An 18,820-nucleotide genomic window follows, 5' to 3' on the forward strand; every position below is an offset into this window, starting at 1 on the left:
TCCACTATGGATAGAATAGTCTCAAGTGGGAAAGTGTCTCTTAATGTTTGAAATTGTTGTGCTTGCCACTTGGCAAAAAAACCATGGCATATTTATGGTTTTATCAACTTACATAAATTTTTCCATAAATGTTCCAATAGGTATCTCCTCTTCTACATAATCTAACCTTATAGATTCCTTTCCAAATTTTGTTTCAATTTTTTTGTACTTGTAACTCTTGCAATTTACCATCTTTGTTATGTCAGTATCTTCATCTCTCAATGGAAATTTATCCAACTCCCCACATGTTCCACAAATTCCTTTTATGCAATTTATTTGACCGGTTGCATTATCATCTGATTTATCACATAAGATGGATGCTATGAATTGACTTGTTCATTTAGGAGGAGATTTTTCATAACCATCACTATCTTCTCTAACCTTTTGAAACACCTGATAGTACAGATCAAATTCGATGTGATAATGACAAAAAGTTTCAAAGACTTTGTTTACCTTCACACAATATGGCCTTAACCTTTCAAATGTGGTTTGTGAAATCTTTGTATGAGGGTTTGTTTTAGTAAACAACACATACAATTCATGCTTAAAAAATTGTGTCTAACCAATGTTTTACATGGAGATCATAACGATCATGGCCAATCCTTTGCTTGATAACATCTCTACTGTTTGATGAAGGATGAGTAATATCATTTCCAAAAACTTGTCACCAAGTTCCTAACAACTTCTTCAATTCTATCAAAACAAGGAGGGGTATGTGCAGGATCATGGTGTGCCAAAACAGGCCCTTAAGTGGCAATGAAATTTCAAAAAAATCAGAGTTATGCAACTTGACATGAAAATTTGAATAAGTTGTGAAGATTATTTTTAAAATATGTAAGAAGAGAATATATAGAAAATTGAATGTAGTTTCTATGCTACTAGTTGTTTTTTGGAAAAAAAAAATCCTATTTGATGAAAATTTCAAATTTCAATGCAGTGGTACTAAAATTTCAGGAAAAAAAAAAGAAGTAGACGTATGTCTGACCACCCTAATCAAAATCAAATCTTAATATTTTTTATAATATTTATAATATAAGTATTAGACTCATGTCGGGATGTGACATATATTTTTTTTTAATTTTTTATGAATTAAATAATTATTTATGATTTTTTTACTACAGCTTTTCAGAAATTCAGAAACTCGTACATCTAACCACCTTAACTTGGTCAAAACCTTATGAAATTTAATTTTTTTAAATTTTTCCCTATAGTAGACGAAGCATAGGATGTGACACATGTTTCAGTTTCAAAAAATATTATACCGTTTGAAAGTTATGAGTGTTTTTCAATCAGTATATCAATCAGGACTATTGTCAGAATTCAATTAGAAAATAAAAAATAATTATTTACTAAAGTCAAAATAAGACAAGCCTTATATTGTTGGAAAGCTGGGAATGTCCTAAAAAAACCCTTTTCATTTTATCAATTTTGGCTACAAAAAAAGTCATCAGCCACCAGTGTAAAGTTTGGAAAACCAGGGAATACTGAAAAACAAGTTTTTTCAGTTGACTTTCCAGGCTTGTAACTTCCAAGCCTAATACCAAAGCATTCCCGAGCCGAAATTTGAAATTTAAAAATTTGAGTACAAAAATTGGATATCAGATAAAATCGGATATCAGATTTTATCCGATATCTGATTTTTGTACAAAAATTTGCGGTCCCCGATGAATTTCCCTTTGCCGCCATTTATGAAGTAAACTGCCACATGGCAGAAATCCGATATCCGATTAAATCAGATATCGGATTTTATTAGTCATATTTTAAAAAGGGAGAGAAGGAGACAGAGAGAGAGAGAGAGAGAGAGAGAGAGAGAGAGAGAGATTTTATCCGATATCCGATTTTTGTAAAAAAATTTGCGATCCCCGATGAATTTCCCTTTGCCGCCATTTATGAAGTAAACTGCCACATGGCAGAAATCCGATATCCGATTAAATCGGATATCGGATTTTATTAGTCATATTTTAAAGAGGGAGAGAAGGAGAGGGAGAGAGGGAGAAAGAGAGAGAGAGAGAGAGAGAGAGAGAGAGAGAGAGAGAGAGAGAGAGAGAGAGAGGGGGGGAGAGAGGGAGAGAGAGGAGGAGAGGGAGAGAGAGAGGGAGAGAGAGAGAGAGAGAGAGGGAGGGAGAGAGAGGGAGAGAGAGGAGGAGAGGGAGAGAGAGAGAGAGAGAGAGAGAGAAGGAAGGAGAGAGAGAGAGAGTGACCATATGACCCCTAATGACACAATTTGGTGTCTTAAGGGGACCTATGGTGTCGTTAGGGGTCATATGGTGTCTTGGGACACCATAGGACCCCTTAAGACACCAAATCATGTCGTTAGGGGTCATATTGTGTCTTACAACCCATAACTATGACCCCTAATGATAGTTATGTGATATGGTGTCCCATGAAACCTTATGACCTCTCAGGACATCATATGACCCTTAATGACACCATATTGGGTCGCTTTGAGTCATATTATGTCCTAAGGGGTCATATTGTGGTCTATGACCCCTTAGGACACCATATGACCCCTAACGACATGATTTGATGTCTTAAGGGGTCCTATGGTGTCGTTAGGGGTCATATGGTGTCCGTAGGGGTCATATGGTGTCTTGGGACACCATAGGACTCCTTAGGACACAATATGACCCAAAGCATCCCAATATGGTGTCATTAGGGGTCATATGGTGTCCTAAGAGGTCATAAGGGTTCATGGGACACCATATGACCCCTATGGATACCACATAACCCCTAACGACACCATCGGACCCCTTAAGACACCAAATCATGTCGTTAGGGGTCATATTGTGTCCTAAGGGGTCCTATGGTGTCCCAAGACACCATATGACCCCTAACGACACCATAGGACCCCTTAAGACACCAAATCATGTCGTTAGGGGTCATATTGTGTCTTACGGGGTCGTAGGACACAATATGACCCCTAACGACACCATAGGACCCCTTAAGACACCAAATCATGTCATTAGGGGTCATATTGTGTCTTATGGGGTCATAGGACACAATATGACCCCTAACAACACAATTTGGTGTCTTAAGGGGTCTTATGGTGTCACAAGACACCATATGATCCGTAATGACACCATAGGACCCCTTAAGACACCAAATCATAACATTAGGGGTCATATTGTGTCTTACAGGGTCGTAGGACACAATATGACCCCTAATGACATGATTTGGTGTCTTAAGGGGTCTGATGGTGTCGTTAGGGGTCATATGGTGTCCATAGGGATCATATGGTGTCCCATGAACCCTTATGACCTCTTAGGATACCATATAACCCCTAATGACACCATATTGGGTCGCTTTGGGTCATACAAGACACCATAAGACCCCTTAAGACACCATAGGACCCCTTAAGACACCAAATCATAACATTAGGGGTCATATTGTGTCTTACAGGGTCGTAGGACACAATATGACCCCTAATGACATGATTTGGTGTCTTAAGGGGTCTGATGGTGTCGTTAGGGGTCATATGGTGTCCATAGGGATCATATGGTGTCCCATGAACCCTTATGACCTCTTAGGATACCATATGACCCCTAATGACACCATATTGGGTTGCTTTGGATCATATTGTGTCGTTAGGGGTCATATTGTGTCTTAACGGGTCCTATGGTGTCCCAAGACACCATATGACCCCTATGGACACCATATGACCCCTAACGACACCATATGACCCCTTAAGACACCAAATCATGTCGTTAGGGGTCATATTGTGTCCTACGACCCCGTACGACACAATATGATCCCTAACGATATTATTTGGTGTCTTAAGGGGTCTTATGGTGTCGTCAAGGGTCATATGGTGTCCATAGGGGTCGTATGGTGTCTTGGGATAGCATAGGACCCCTTAAGACACCATATGACCCCTAATGACACCATATTGGGTCGCTTTGGATCATATTGTGTCGTTAGGGGTCATATTGTGTCTTAAGGGGTCCTATGGTGTCCCAAGACACTATATGACCCCTATGGACACCATATGACCCCTAATGACACCATAGGACCCCTTAAGACACAAAATCATGTCGTTAGGGGTCATATTGTGTCCTACGACCCCGTACGACATAATATGATCCCTAACGATATGATTTGGTGTCTTAAGGGGTCCTATGGTGTCGTTAGGGGTCATATGGTGTCCATAGGGGTCCTATGGTGTCTTGGGACACCATAGGACCCCTTAAGACACCATATGACCCCTAATGACACCATATTGGGTCACTTTGGGTCATATTGTGTCGTTAGGGGTCATATTGTGTGTTAAGGGGTCCTATGGTGTCCCAAGACACCATATGACCCCTATGGACACCATATGACCCCTAACGACACCATAGAACCCCTTAAGACACCAAATTATGTCGTTAGGGGTCATATTGTGTCCTACGACCCCGTACGACACAATATGACCCCTAACGATATGATTTGGTGTCTTAAGGGGTCCTATGGTGTTGTTAGGGGTCATATGGTGTCCATAGGGGTCATATGGTGTCTTGGGACACCATAGGACCCCTTAAGACACCATATAACCCCTAATGACAGCGTATTGGGTCGCTTTGGGTCATATTGTGTCGTTAGGGGTCATATTGTGTCTTAAGGGGTCCTATGGTGTCCCAAGACACTATATGACCCATATGGACACCATATGACCCCTAACGACACCATAGGACCCCTTAAGACACCAAATCATGTCGTTAGGGATCATATTGTGTCGTACGGGGTTGTAGGACACAATATGACCCCTAACGACATGATTTGGTGTCTTAAGGGGTCCTATGGTGTCGTTAGGGGTCATATGGTGTCCATAGGGGTCATATGGTGTCTTGGGACACCATAGGACCCGTTAAGACACAATATGACCCCTTAGGAGACAATATGACCCAAAGTGAAACAATATGGTGTCATTAGGGGTCATATGGTGTCCTAAGAGGTCATAAGGGTTCATGGGACACCATATGACCCCTATGGATACTACATGACCCCTAACGACACCATCGGACCCCTTAAGACACCAAATCATGTCGTTAGGGGTCATATTGTGTCCTAACGAGTCCTATGGTGTCCCAAGACACCATATGACCCCTATGGACACCATATGACCCCTAACAACACCATAGGACCCCTTAAGACACCAAATCATGTCGTTAGGTCATATTGTGTCTTACGGGGTCGTAGGACACAATATGACCCCTAACGACACAATTTGGTGTCTTAAGGGGTCTTATGGTGTCACAAGACACCATATGATCCCTAATGACACCATAGGACCCCTTAAGACACCAAATCATAACATTAGGGGTCATATTGTGTCTTACGGGGTCGTAGGACACAATATGACCCCTAACGACATGATTTGGTGTCTTAAGGGGTCCGATGGTGTCGTTAGGGGTCATATGGTGTCCATAGGGATCATATGGTGTCCCATGAACCCTTATGACCTCTTAGGATACCATATGATCCCTAATGACACCATATTGGGTCGCTTTGGGTCATATTGTGTCGTTAGGGGTCATATTGTGTCTTAAGGGGTCCTATGGTGTCCCAAGATGCCATATGACCCCTATGGACACCATATGACCCCTAACAACACCATAGGACCCTTTAGGACACCAAATCATGTCGTTAGGGGTCATATTGTGTCCTACGACCCCGTACGACACAATATGATCCCTGACGATATTATTTGGTGTCTTAAGGGGTCCTATGGTGTCGTTAGGGGTCATATGGTGTCCATAGGGGTCGTATGGTGTCTTGGGACAACATAGGACCCCTTAAGACACCATATGACCCCTAATGACACCATATTGGGTCGCTTTGGGTCATATTGTGTCGTTAGGGGTCATATTGTGTCTTAAGGGGTCCTATGGTATCCCAAGACACTATATGACCCCTATGGACACCATATGACCCCTAACAACACCATAGGACCCGTTAAGACACCAAATCATGTCGTTAGGGGTCATATTGTGTCCTACGACCCTGTACAACACAATATGATCCCTAACGATATGATTTGGTGTCTTAAGGGGTCATATGGTGTTGTTAGGGGTCATATGGTGTCCATAGGGGTCATATGGTGTCTTGGGACACCATAGGACCCCTTAAGACACCATATGACCCCTAATGACACCATATTGGGTCGCTTTGGGTCATATTGTGTCGTTAGGGGTCATATTGTGTCTTAAGGGGTCCTATGGTGTCCCAAGACACCATTTGACCCCTATGGACACCATATGACCCCTAACGACACCATAGGACACCTTAAGACACCAAATCATGTCATTAGGGGTCATATTGTGTCCTACGACCCCGTACGAGACAATATGATCCCTAACGATATGATTTGGTGTCTTAAGGGGTCCTATGGTGTTGTTAGGGGTCATATGGTGTCCATAGGGGTCATATGGTGTCTTGGGACACCATAGGACCCCTTAAGACACCATATGACCCCTAATGACACCATATTGGGTCGCTTTGGGTCATATTGTGTCGTTAGCGGTCATATTGTGTCTTAAGGGGTCCTATGGTGTCCCAAGACACTATATGACCCCTATGGACACCATATGACCCCTAACGACACCATACGACCCCTTAAGACACCAAATCATGTTGTTAGGGATCATATTGTGTCGTACGGGGTTGTAGGACACAATATGACCCCTAACGACATGATTTGTTGTCTTAAGGGGTCCTATGGTGTCGTTAGGGGTCATATCGTGTCCATAGGGGTCATATGGTGTCTTGGGACACCATAGGACCCCTTAAGACACAATATGACCCCTTAGGACACAATATGACCCAAAGTGACCCAATATGGTGTCATTAGGGGTCATATGGTGTCCTAAGAGGTCATAAGGGTTAATGGGACACCATATGACCCCTATGGATACCACATGACCCTTAACGACACCATCAGACCTCTTAAGACACCAAATCATGTCGTTAGGGGTCATATTGTGTCCTAAGGGGTCCTATGGTGTCCCAAGACACCATATGACCCCTATGGACACCATATGACCCCTAGCGACACCATAGGACCCCTTAAGACACCAAATCATGTCATTAGGGGTCATATTGTGTCTTACGGGGTCGTAGGACACAATATGACCCCTAACGACATAATTTGGTGTCTTAAGGGGTCTTATGGTGTCACAAGACACCATATGATCCCTAATGACACCATAGGACCCCTTAAGAGACCAAATCATAACATTAGGGGTCATATTGTGTCTTATGGGGTCGTAGGACACAATATGACCCCTAACGACATGATTTGGTGTCTTAAGGGGTCCGATGGTGTCGTTAGGGGTCTTATGGTGTCCATAGGGATCATATGGTGTCCCATGAACCCTTATGACCTCTTAGGATACCATATGACCCCTAATGACACCATATTGGGTCGTTTTGGGTCATATGGTGTTGTTAGGGGTCATATGGTGTCCATAGGGGTCATATGGTGTCTTGGGACACCATATGACCCCTTAAGACACAATATGACCCCTAACGACACAATATGACCCCTTAAGACACCAAATCATGTTGTTAGGGGTCATATTGTGTCCTACAACCCCCATATGACCCCTAATGACACCATATTGGGTCGCTTTGGGTCATATTGTGTCGTTAGGGGTCATATTGTGTCTTAAGGGGTCCTATGGTGTCCCAAGACACTATATGACCCCTATGGACACCATATGACCCCTAACGACACCATAGGTCCCCTTAAGACACCAAATCATGTTGTTAGGGATCATATTGTGTCATACGGGGTCGTAGGACACAATATGACCCCTAGCGACATGATTTGGTGTCTTAAGGGGTCCTATGGTGTCGTTAGGGGTCATATGGTGTCTTGGGACACCATAGGACCCCTTAAGACACAATATGACCCCTTAGGACACAATATGACCCAAAGCGACCCAATATGGTGTCATTAGGGGTCATATGTTGTCCTAAGAGGTCATAAGGGTTCATGGGACACCATATGACCCCTATGGACACCATATGACCCCTAACGAGACCATCAGACCCCTTAAGACACCAAATCATGTCGTTAGGGGTCATATTGTGTCTCTCTCTCCCTCTCTCCCTCTCCTCCTCTCTCTCTCTCTCTCTCTCTCTCCCTCTCCTCCTCGCTCCCTCTCTCCCTCTCCTACTCGCTCTCTCTCTCTCTCCCTATCCCTCTCTCTCTCTCTCTCTCCCTCTCTCCCTCTCCTCCTCTCTCTCTCTCTCCTCCTCTCTCTCTCTCTCTCCCTCTCTCCCTCTCTCTCCCTCTCTCTCTCTCTCTCTCCCTCTCCTCCTCTCTCTCTCTCTCTCTCTCTCTCTCTCCCTCTCCTCCTCTCCCTCTCTCTCTCTCTCTCCCTCTCTCCCTCTCCTCCTATCTGTCTCTCTCTCCCTCCCTCTCTCTCTCTCTCTCTCTCTCTCTCTCCCTCTCTCCCTCTCCTCCTCTCTCTCTCTCTCTCCCTCTCCTCCTCTCTCTATCTCTCTCTCTCCCTCTCCTCCTCTCTCTCTCTCTCTCTCCCTCTCTCCCTCTCCTCCTCTCTCTCTCTTTCTCTCTCTCTCTCTCTCTCTCTCTCTCTCTCTCTCTCTCTCTCTCTCTCTCTCTCTCTTCCTCCTCCTCTCTCTCTCTCTCTCTCTCCCTCTCTCCCTCTCCTCCTCCTCTCTCTCTCTCTAAAATATGACCAATAAAATCCGATATCCGATTTAATCGGATATTAGATTTCTGCCATGTTGCAGTTTAGTTCGTAAATGGCGGCAACGGGAATTTTTTTGGGGACCACATATTTTTGTACTAAAATCGGATATCAGATTTTATCGGATATCCGATTTTGGTACAAAAAACCAAAAAAAAAAGGGTTTGTGGGCCATTCTATTGATTCCAAGGGCCGACAGTCTGGGTCCTATGTTTTCTGTCGACGATCACGGGGTTGTAGACAACTAGAGACAAATTAGTGCTTTTGGGAGATTCTTAAAGTGAAAACTTACATTGTCAATCACGAAGGAGCATATGTGTGGAGGGAAATGGGGAGTAGTAGTCGTCAAAAGTCTAAACGCAAAAGAAAACTTTCAAATGACCAAGTTGAAGTGTATAGAGAAAGAGATAGAGAATGTCATAGGAGGAGAAGACAAGGTATGTTAAATATTGCTAATGTTACTTCAATTGAAGAGGAAATTGAAATTGAAAATGTGCCACAAGTTATTGAAAATGAAAATGTAGATTTTGAAAGTGAAAATATTGAAAATGTTGAAAGTGATAATGAAAATGCTCAACATGTGGAAAATGTGCCACAAGTTATTGAAAATGAAAATGTAGATTTTGAAAGTGAAAATATTGAAAATTTTGAAAATGTTGAAAGTGATAATGAAAATGCTCAACATGTGGAAAATGTGCCATAAGTTATTGAAAATGAAAATGTAGATTTTGAAAGTGAAAATATTGAAAATTTTGAAAATGTTGAAAGTGATAATGAAAATGCTCAACATGTGGAAAATTTTGACATAGGAGGTGAAAATGTGGAAAACTTTAACATTGAAGGTGGAATTGCCTCACCAAGTGAATCATATGTAACACCTAATTACTTTAGAAATGAAGACCCTCTCATGGATGAAAGACAAATTCCAAATCCAAGACCTTCAAGAACCCCAAAATGGTTATTTGAAATCGATGAGAACATTATTGCGAATCTTGAAGGCAAGAGGTCAACAAGAACAGTTCGGTTGTGGGCTACAAAACTTTTCAACCAAAATTTTAGCAATAAGACATTGACCGAGCAATGCCAACTCTTTGTTCAATTTCTAAAGATGATAAAGATGAGACCATTTCTAAACAAATTGAAGATTCGTATGAACAAGAAAATAGAGAGAAATTCTATTATTGCAAAAAATCTATTTGACACTCTCAATTCTATTGGAAAGAATACCAAAGAAAGAGATAAGAGAGCCGCTTGAAGAGTGATTACAACCTCCTTAGTAAGCCATCAATTGAGGAAGGCTCGTCAAATGAGACAAACTTGTGTTGATTTTAACATAAACCGTAAAACTTTGGATAGAGCACTTGCACAAAGACAAAGACTTGACGATCCACTTCAACAAGATACATGGGCATTTGGTGGGAGGCTTCCATGTGTTGATAGAAAGTTGACTGACAATGTGAAGGAAGAGATTCAACAATTTTGGCACTCTAATTCTAGAGTGTCACCCAATGTAAAGGACGTTTTGAAATTAAGAATCGGCAACCGAGACCGCACATCCCAAACATTTCTTGGAATCAAGCCAAACAATGTTGTACAATTTTTTTTGTGAATTACATCCAACTTTGCAAATATCACAAAGGGCCTTTGAATCTTTGAAACCATTTTATTGTGTTCCTCTTAAGATTCGCAATACCTATTGTTGCAAGTACCATGTGGAGTTTTCAATGTACCATGAACTTTTATGTCATATTCGTTCTACGATGCATACTAATGAGATGTTGCAGGAGTGTGGTGCAATGTTATTTCCAAGATCATCAAGAGACCTGCAAGATCTATTTTTATGCCCTAGAGATAGGCTTTTGTAGGGACCCCTCTCGTGGCCCCGTAGGTTCAAACGGATCGTTCGCAGGTGCCACAAATTCCGAGTTAAGGCCCGTCAAAGTTTGACAATTTTGAGCACTTAGGGCGCTCAAGGGACGACGCTGGTAGGGTATGACCCCGAGCATTCGATCGAGTGGGGGGGGGAATAGGAGCATGCGTAGGGTAATTATGCCTAACTAGACATGTCGGAGCTGACGGTTTGTCATCGCGACGAGCTAAACGAGAAATCGACCAGGCAACAACATTCCATTGAGTGAGACTGACGATTTTTTCGCCAACTGAAAAATTGCTGCCCTAATAAAACCGTAGGGAAACTTGAAATACCAAGATAGGCTTTTGTAGGGACCCCTCTTGTGTCCCCGTAGGTTCAAACAGATCATTCACGGGTGCCACAGATTCTGAGTTAGGGCTCGTCAAAGTTTGACAATCTTGAGCACTTAGGGCGCTCAAGGGACGACACCGGTAGGGTATGACCCCGAGCGTTCGATCGAGTGGGGGGGAAAAACAGGAGCATGTGTAGGGTAATTATGCCTAATTGGACATGTTGGAGTTGACGGTTCATCATCGCAATGAGCTGAACGAGAAATGGGCCACGCGACAACATTCCATTGAGTGAGACTAACGATTTTCACCAACCGAAAAATTGCTGCCCTAATAAAACCGTAGGGAAACTTGAAAAACTGAGATAGGCTTTTGTAGGGACCCCTCTCGTGGCCCCATAGGTTCAAATAGATCATTCGCAGGTGCCACAGATTCCAAGTTAGGGCCCATCAAAGTTTGACAATTTTGAGCACTTAGGGCGCTCAAGGGACGACGCCGGTAGGGTATGACCTTGAGCGTTTGATCGAGTGGGGGGGCAAAACAGGAGCATGTGTAGGGTATTGTTCATTAAATGAATTGTATTGTTCATTGAATGAATTTTATTGTATTGTTGATTAAATGAATTGTATTGTTCATTAAATAAATTGTATTGTATTGTTCATTATAAAAACAACACTTACGATGAAATGAAATGAATTGTATTGTTCATTAAATAGCCATTATTAACCATTGTTAATTATTGGAATGAAGATTAAAGATTTCCATGATAACACCACACACAGATGAGCAACAATTTATATGATTGAATATCAACTTCTGTATATATAAAAATGTCGAATGATTACAAATGTATGTCCATACACAAATATGGCATAAACACCAACTGAAACAAAATGTATGTCTAAATACGTGAATGTATGTCTAAATACGTGAATGTATGTCCATATACAAAATATACATGCCAACTAGACATGTAAGCATCCCAAAACTATCTATAACATCCTAAGCTGCTGATGGATCATCAAAATCGATCCTCTTCGCCGCACTGCTCGGCTCTGAAGGATCCTGCACAAGAAAAACAAACCACGATTAATATTAGTTATATTATATAATTCACATTCGAAAAGTTAACATAAAAATGAACTATTTAATTGAACTATTCATGTTTACCTCATCTCCACGTTTTCTCTTCAGCTTTGCAGGACTCTTGATGTATGTCTTCGGTAGAGGAGGTATGTTTTGAATATTTTCATAAACAACCTACATATGTTTAGAAACATGACATTGATACAAGTTAGCATATAATTGTCACTGATAATAACAAATTATATATACTAATCAAAAAATAAAATAAACACACATCTACTTGAGGCATCTCTTCTTCTTCTTCAGGTATACTGGGTGTAGTCATCAAGGATGTGAAGCCAAGGATTCTCTGTATATATACACAACAAGTATATGAAACTATCAATCTATGTCTAGACATGTATAATCACTATAAGTTATTTAAACTATTCATTCAATCATATTTGCATTCAATTACCTTTCCCTTGTCTCCAATTGCACTACCAGATCCTAGATCACACTGCACCACACTCGTGTTGCTTGTGTCCTACAAGAGTAAAATAAGATATACATGCAAGTTACTACATAATCTAATTAATACAAATATAAATGATGAACATGTATGTACAATAAAATACAAACGACTAGGTGCAATAATATATGTACCGTCAAGCTATCGAGGCCAAATGAAATGGTTGACAAGGTGCCCTCCTGAATCTGTCTCAACTCATCCTTGGTCATCAACTATTAAATAGGCCATGTAAATAAAAATTAGTACTTAATATTATCTAATTTATAAATATTTAATTAAAATATAACATGAACTGTGAAAACACAAATCTTAGCAATACATCATCAATGTATGATGACGGTGCCTCCTCGCCTCTAGCATGTGAGGACTCCCCAGGTATCCTCCAGTCTGTGTAATAACCTCTGGTGCATCATGCATCTCATGCACCTCGTAATCTACACTATCCACAGTAGGATCAACGGGCTGTCCAACTGGACCCAAGCATACATGCCCACACATGACACAACTATGTGGCACACATATGTGTGGAGCCGAGGATGACGTGTTAGCACCACCCGATGCACCGCTACCATTAAAAGTAGGCTGAGCTACTGACACAACCTGAGAAACCAAAAGGCTACTCAAAGAGTGAATAGCCGATATGGTCCGTGAAGCCGCCTCACAAATGATATCAGGATGCTGAACTGCAGGTGGGGGATCAATAGGAGGAGGGGGGACATATGGGCCCTGGACTACTCTAACTACCCCAGGTCTATTTTGGGGCATACCTAAACCTACACCCTGGAAAGGTTGGATGTCAAAGTAGTTCACATGTTTCTGTAAAACAAACTTAGCATACAATTTTTTTATGAAATAGAAGGGGATATCAAGATTGTTGTTGGGTGGTTTGTCGAAAACCATCCACCAATGATCCCAAAAGTTTTTCACAATCCCATCATTTGTGCACCATTTGATAGAAAGTTTTGTTTTTTTGAGATCTACAGGCTGACCAGTACGGGGATTGACAAACAATGAGGCGATTTCGGCTTTGGATATCTCAAGATCCTTGATATCCTTATACAACAAGCCATCTGCATATTTTTCCTTCATAGAATCTCGCCACAAAAGAGCGGCATCGTGCTCCTCAGTCATGGTTTCCATACTTTTTATGATCGACGTGAGAGGATCAAACAATGGGTTTAGACGAGGGATCCTATGATATACTTCTGCAATCCCCCTCAATTCATTCAAATTTTGTGCAATCAAATCTTGAATTGAGGGGGGGTTTACAAATGAGGGTTTGATTGTTGCAGTTGTGGTTGGTCAGTGTTTTCATTGTTATCTCCCATTTTTAACCTAATTGAATGTAAACAATTAAATTTAGTTAACAAATTTAAACAATTAGGTATTTGATTTAAAAAAAACCTAGTTTTCATTAAAAAAACCATATTTTCAATGAAAAATCAAATAAACATTCACAAAAAATGAATGAAAATGATTCAAAATGACAAAATTCTTACCTCTAAATCAAATTTTTAGCAATTTTTTGTCAAAAAACCAGATATCGGATGGAGCGGATATCGGATTTTGACAAATTCGCGCGACCCGTGAGTTAAAAATGACTCACGGGACTGTCGCTGTCTAAATATTAAAGTCTCAGAAAATCGGATATCCGATTTCAACACTTAAATTATTTTTAAATAACATATATAATATAATAATATATTATATAATATAATAATACATTATATAATATATTATTATATTATATAATACTTATTGTATTATATTATATATATATTATAATATAATATAATATAATATTGTATTATATTATATTATATTATATTATATATTATATTATATTATATATAATATTATATTATACTATATTATAATATAATATAACATAATATTATATAATATAATATTATGTTATATTATATTATAATATAGTATAATATAATATTATATATAATATAATATTATATATAATATAATATAATATATAATATAATATAATATAATATAATACAATATTATATTATATTATATTATAATATATATATAATATAATACGTATTATATAATACGTAACATATAATATATATTTTAAATTAAAATTACAAATAAAAATCAAATATCCGATTTGCATAGGTAATTACCAGGCCAAGGTGTACTGACACCCAGGCCAAGCAAAAAATCAACACGGATTTTCGCGTTTTTAGGCGAGTGAGGAAGGCTATTTTTTTCACATCGCCACTTTTTGGCCCCCTTTGATCCTGCACTAACCCGGAGCTCTACACATAATTGCCCAATTCCCTTCTGAGGTTGTATCATCTAAACTCCTTCTCCTTTTCACATATTTTGATATTGTCCTTCTACTAAAACCAAACTCAGATGACAGTGAAGAGATTTGTCATTTTTGACGCAAACTTTCATTTACTAAAGATGTCAACACCACTCTTCTTGAAATGGTCTTTTCTACTATTCGAGATTTGTTACCAATGTTCACCAAACCTTTCTTAACATTATCAACAATAGATTTTCGTAGCTGAGAAGTTTTCCTCTTTTGACTTGTTGTATCTATACCCAACAATTTCAGTGGATCTATTAAGTCTTTACGAGTAAGTGCAATTGATAATAATTGAGCTTTCTCTAGTGTAGTATCAAGATTATTGAAATGAGACATTATTTCTTTTTCACTTTTATTCATTGACCTCCTTTTAGTATGTCTAGGTTCTTCACTGAGATGTTTCAACTCATTCACATCAATTTCAAGTAAATGATCTAAATTTTTGTAAGAAATATTTCTCTTCACCTGTTTATCTAGATCCACAATATGCTCATCCATACTGATGGTAGGAGGTAAGGAGCCCGACCCCTCTCCTTCGACCTCCATTGGTTCAACTTGGACAAGCTCCTCCCTATGTTCTTCAACTATAATGTGTTCTTCAACAAGTTCGTTTGCCTCAACTCCCACTTGAGAACTTCCTTCTTCTTGAGCCCATTCTGCACATAATTTAAGATGTCAAGGAATATTTTTAATGCAATGAAAATCCAAGTATAATTTGAAACCAAATTTCCAAGTCATAATAAGACCTAAATATTATGTCAGAATAGGTGGACTATTATGTCATATTTAAGTCCTATTATTGCATAATAGGTCCTAATATCATATGTAATAGGTCCTAATATTTGCATAATATCGGTCTTAAGGGGACTCTTGAGTATAATGTGAAATGGTTTTACATACGTGGTCATATTAAGTGATATAATAGAACCTATTATGACATAATAGGTCTTATTTTGTCATATTTAAGACCTATAATCACATAATAAGTCCTAATATCACATAATAGTAATGGTATGATGAAAGAATAAGTATCCACCCAACTACTGAGAGGGGGGATGAATCAGTAGATAGAAAAACTGATGCAAACTTCACCAATCTCAAAATCAATCTCTCAAAGTAAACTTAGAACTATCAATGTAATACCACTGTCAAGATAAAAACTCATAAGATAAACTGGTTGACTGTTAAAACAAATTAACAGTAAACAACTTCAAACTCATAAACATCCAAATGCTTTTTCATATATCAACAAACTTCATATCTCAATGCTTTCGGTTATCATGACTTATCAAAGTAGTTAAATAGTTAAGCAAATCAACCATAAGAACATAACCACAAAACATTCACCACTCAACAAAAATATTTTTGACGTGGAAACCCAAATGGGAAAAACCACAGTGAGATGATCTACTCACAAGATAACTATCTGAACTCTTTTGAAGTTCGCCCTATTAGGAGCCTAGCCTGTTAAAGCTTTACAAAAGTCCTGTTAAGAACAAACCCTGTTAGGGACCACCCGGTTAGGGGATTGACTACAATGCCTTGTTAGAAGCAATACCCTGTAAGGAGTAACCTCGGTAGAGGATTTGGAAATCCAAGCTAATGGATCACCTTGTTAGAGGATTTGAATAGCACCAAGCTTGTTAGAGCTTACCCAGTTAGGGGATTTCAACTCTGTTGTAGTTGTTAGAAAACAACAAGAGTTTTCTGATCTGTTTGAATAGCACTGCACTTGCTTGTTCAGATCCTTTTCATTCTCCTATCTACCTTTACTCAAACTGCAGATACATCATCCGGTTCGACAACCACACACTCAACTTATCTTTGCCAACACTGAAACTAAACGACGTCATCGACCTTATAAAAAAATCAATTAGGTCGGTAACACAACAAAAATCTGATTCTCATAGAGATTACAAACAAGTTGGTTCAAGTATGACCGTTGGATTACATAGAAATCTCTGCACATCAATCAAGAAAACCTCGATCGCTCCTTGATCACTGCTTCATCGATCGCAGTAACTCATCACATGCTTTGCATTACATGCAATATACTTGCTCATTCCCTAGACAAAAATCGTTACATCAACGCGCCAAAATCACTGGAAATTGTCTTCATACAATAATCATATGTGTCATAATCATTACCGCTCATCATCAGATCATAAACCAATATAGCCAATTCACCAAACTTAATTGGTTAGGGTTTATCAAATCAATAGGTAGGGTTTACTGGTTCAACAATCCAATATATAGCAGTACTAGTTCACTCCACAAACTTACATACCGGTTACAATTTCCTTCACTTAGCTCATCCTACCGGTTACAAAATAATATAACAACAATATCAACAATATCATTACCGGTTAATTGACATCAATGACAACATAACATATCATTAATGCAATCTTCATGCAAATGCCAACAATTATTACTTAATATGACCACGTATGCAAAAACATTTCACATTATACTTGACTCCCCTTAAGACCTACAACATGTGATGTTAGGACCTATCATGCGATTAAATAGGTCTTAAATATGACATAAGTTAGAAACTATTATGACATAATAGGTCTCATTAATTATGACTTAATATAACCACGTATGCAAAAACATTTCACATTATACTTGACTCCCCTTAAGACCTATATTATGCAAATATTAGGACCTATTACATGTGATATTAGGACCTAAATTATGCAATAATAGGTCATTAATATCACATACATAATAGGCCCTAATATCTCATAATATGGGTCTTAAGGGGACTCAAGTATATAATGTGAAATATTTTGCATATGTGGTCATATTAAGTCATAATAAGACTTATTATGTCATAATAGGTTCTATTATGTCATATTTAAGATAGGTATTATTACATATAATAGGTCCTATAATAGGTCCTAGTATCACATAATATAGGTTTTAAGGGGACTCAAGTATAATGTGAAATATTTTTGTATACACTTGAAAACAAAGTAGACACAATGTTTGTTTGTTTGAAACCATTTGATTGTTTTAATCATGCAAGCACAAATCCTAGGGCTAGCTAGGACAATAGTTGTTGAATCTCACTTGGGGGGTTACCTCGAGCTACACAATTCAGAGTAGATACTTAGGTGCTTGATCCCATTGGCTCCCCTCCACAACACTCACTTCTCCGAGGCAGCCAAGCACAAGTCCCCATGAAAACTCCCTGTGGAGAACTTTGTATCTCTACTAAGAATTGTATGTGTGTGAGCCGCTCCAGAAATTTGACCTCCTGCCCCAACAACTAGAAGGTTTGGGGCTTCTAACACAAAAAAAAATGCACTAGTAAGGGCATCTGTTCAGGTGGGCATAGATTCAGCGAGTTAACGTCGCTATGACATTACAACATCTGTTGCTTGCAACTTCATTACAATCACTTTTATTTATAGTGGTTTGGAAGAGCTTGGCTTTAGTTTGTTACCACTTTGGGTCGTTCCCTCTCACCAAGCCTTAAGGGCTACTCGGGAGGTAGGGCCCTTTATAAGGATAAAACAAAAAGAGCCTATTGCTCAAGACACAAAAGACAAGTTTTTTAATTTTAGAGCACGAATTGAAGTGTTTGCTAAACTATAAAGACACTTGGTTTCAAAAAATAAATTAAATTATATATTTATGGACTATCTAAATTAAATTATAAATAATAAATGGGAAAGAGAGGGGTCATAAAGATCTAAATTTAAAATTAAAACCATGATCTATTATAAAAGGACTCAAGGGGGGAGAGAAAATGTCAATTACACAACAAGCAAGTTAACAAAATTTGAAATGCAAATACACATATTATTTCAAATTAAAACAAAATTATTTTTAATTAAAAAAAGATTATTTTTAATCCTACCATTTCCAATTGATTTAATAAAAATAGCATCATTTAGAATTAATTAAGATAGAATTATTATATAAATTAAATTAATATTATTT

General features: G+C 38.8%; 1 long non-coding RNA gene across 1 annotated transcript; it reads right to left on the bottom strand.

The window, feature by feature from the left end:
• Positions 1-11,868: 11,868 nt before the first annotated feature.
• On the bottom strand, positions 11,869-12,520 carry LOC131859369 (uncharacterized). Its single transcript, XR_009359092.1, has 3 exons — positions 12,478-12,520; positions 12,105-12,194; positions 11,869-11,999 (listed from the first exon to the last, which is right to left on the bottom strand). It is a non-coding gene; the product is annotated as an uncharacterized LOC131859369 (long non-coding RNA).
• Positions 12,521-18,820: the final 6,300 nt, after the last annotated feature.

The sequence above is a fragment of the Cryptomeria japonica genome, chromosome 10 (genome assembly GCF_030272615.1).
Source record: "Cryptomeria japonica chromosome 10, Sugi_1.0, whole genome shotgun sequence".
NCBI classification, from domain to species: Eukaryota; Viridiplantae; Streptophyta; class Pinopsida; order Cupressales; family Cupressaceae; genus Cryptomeria; species Cryptomeria japonica.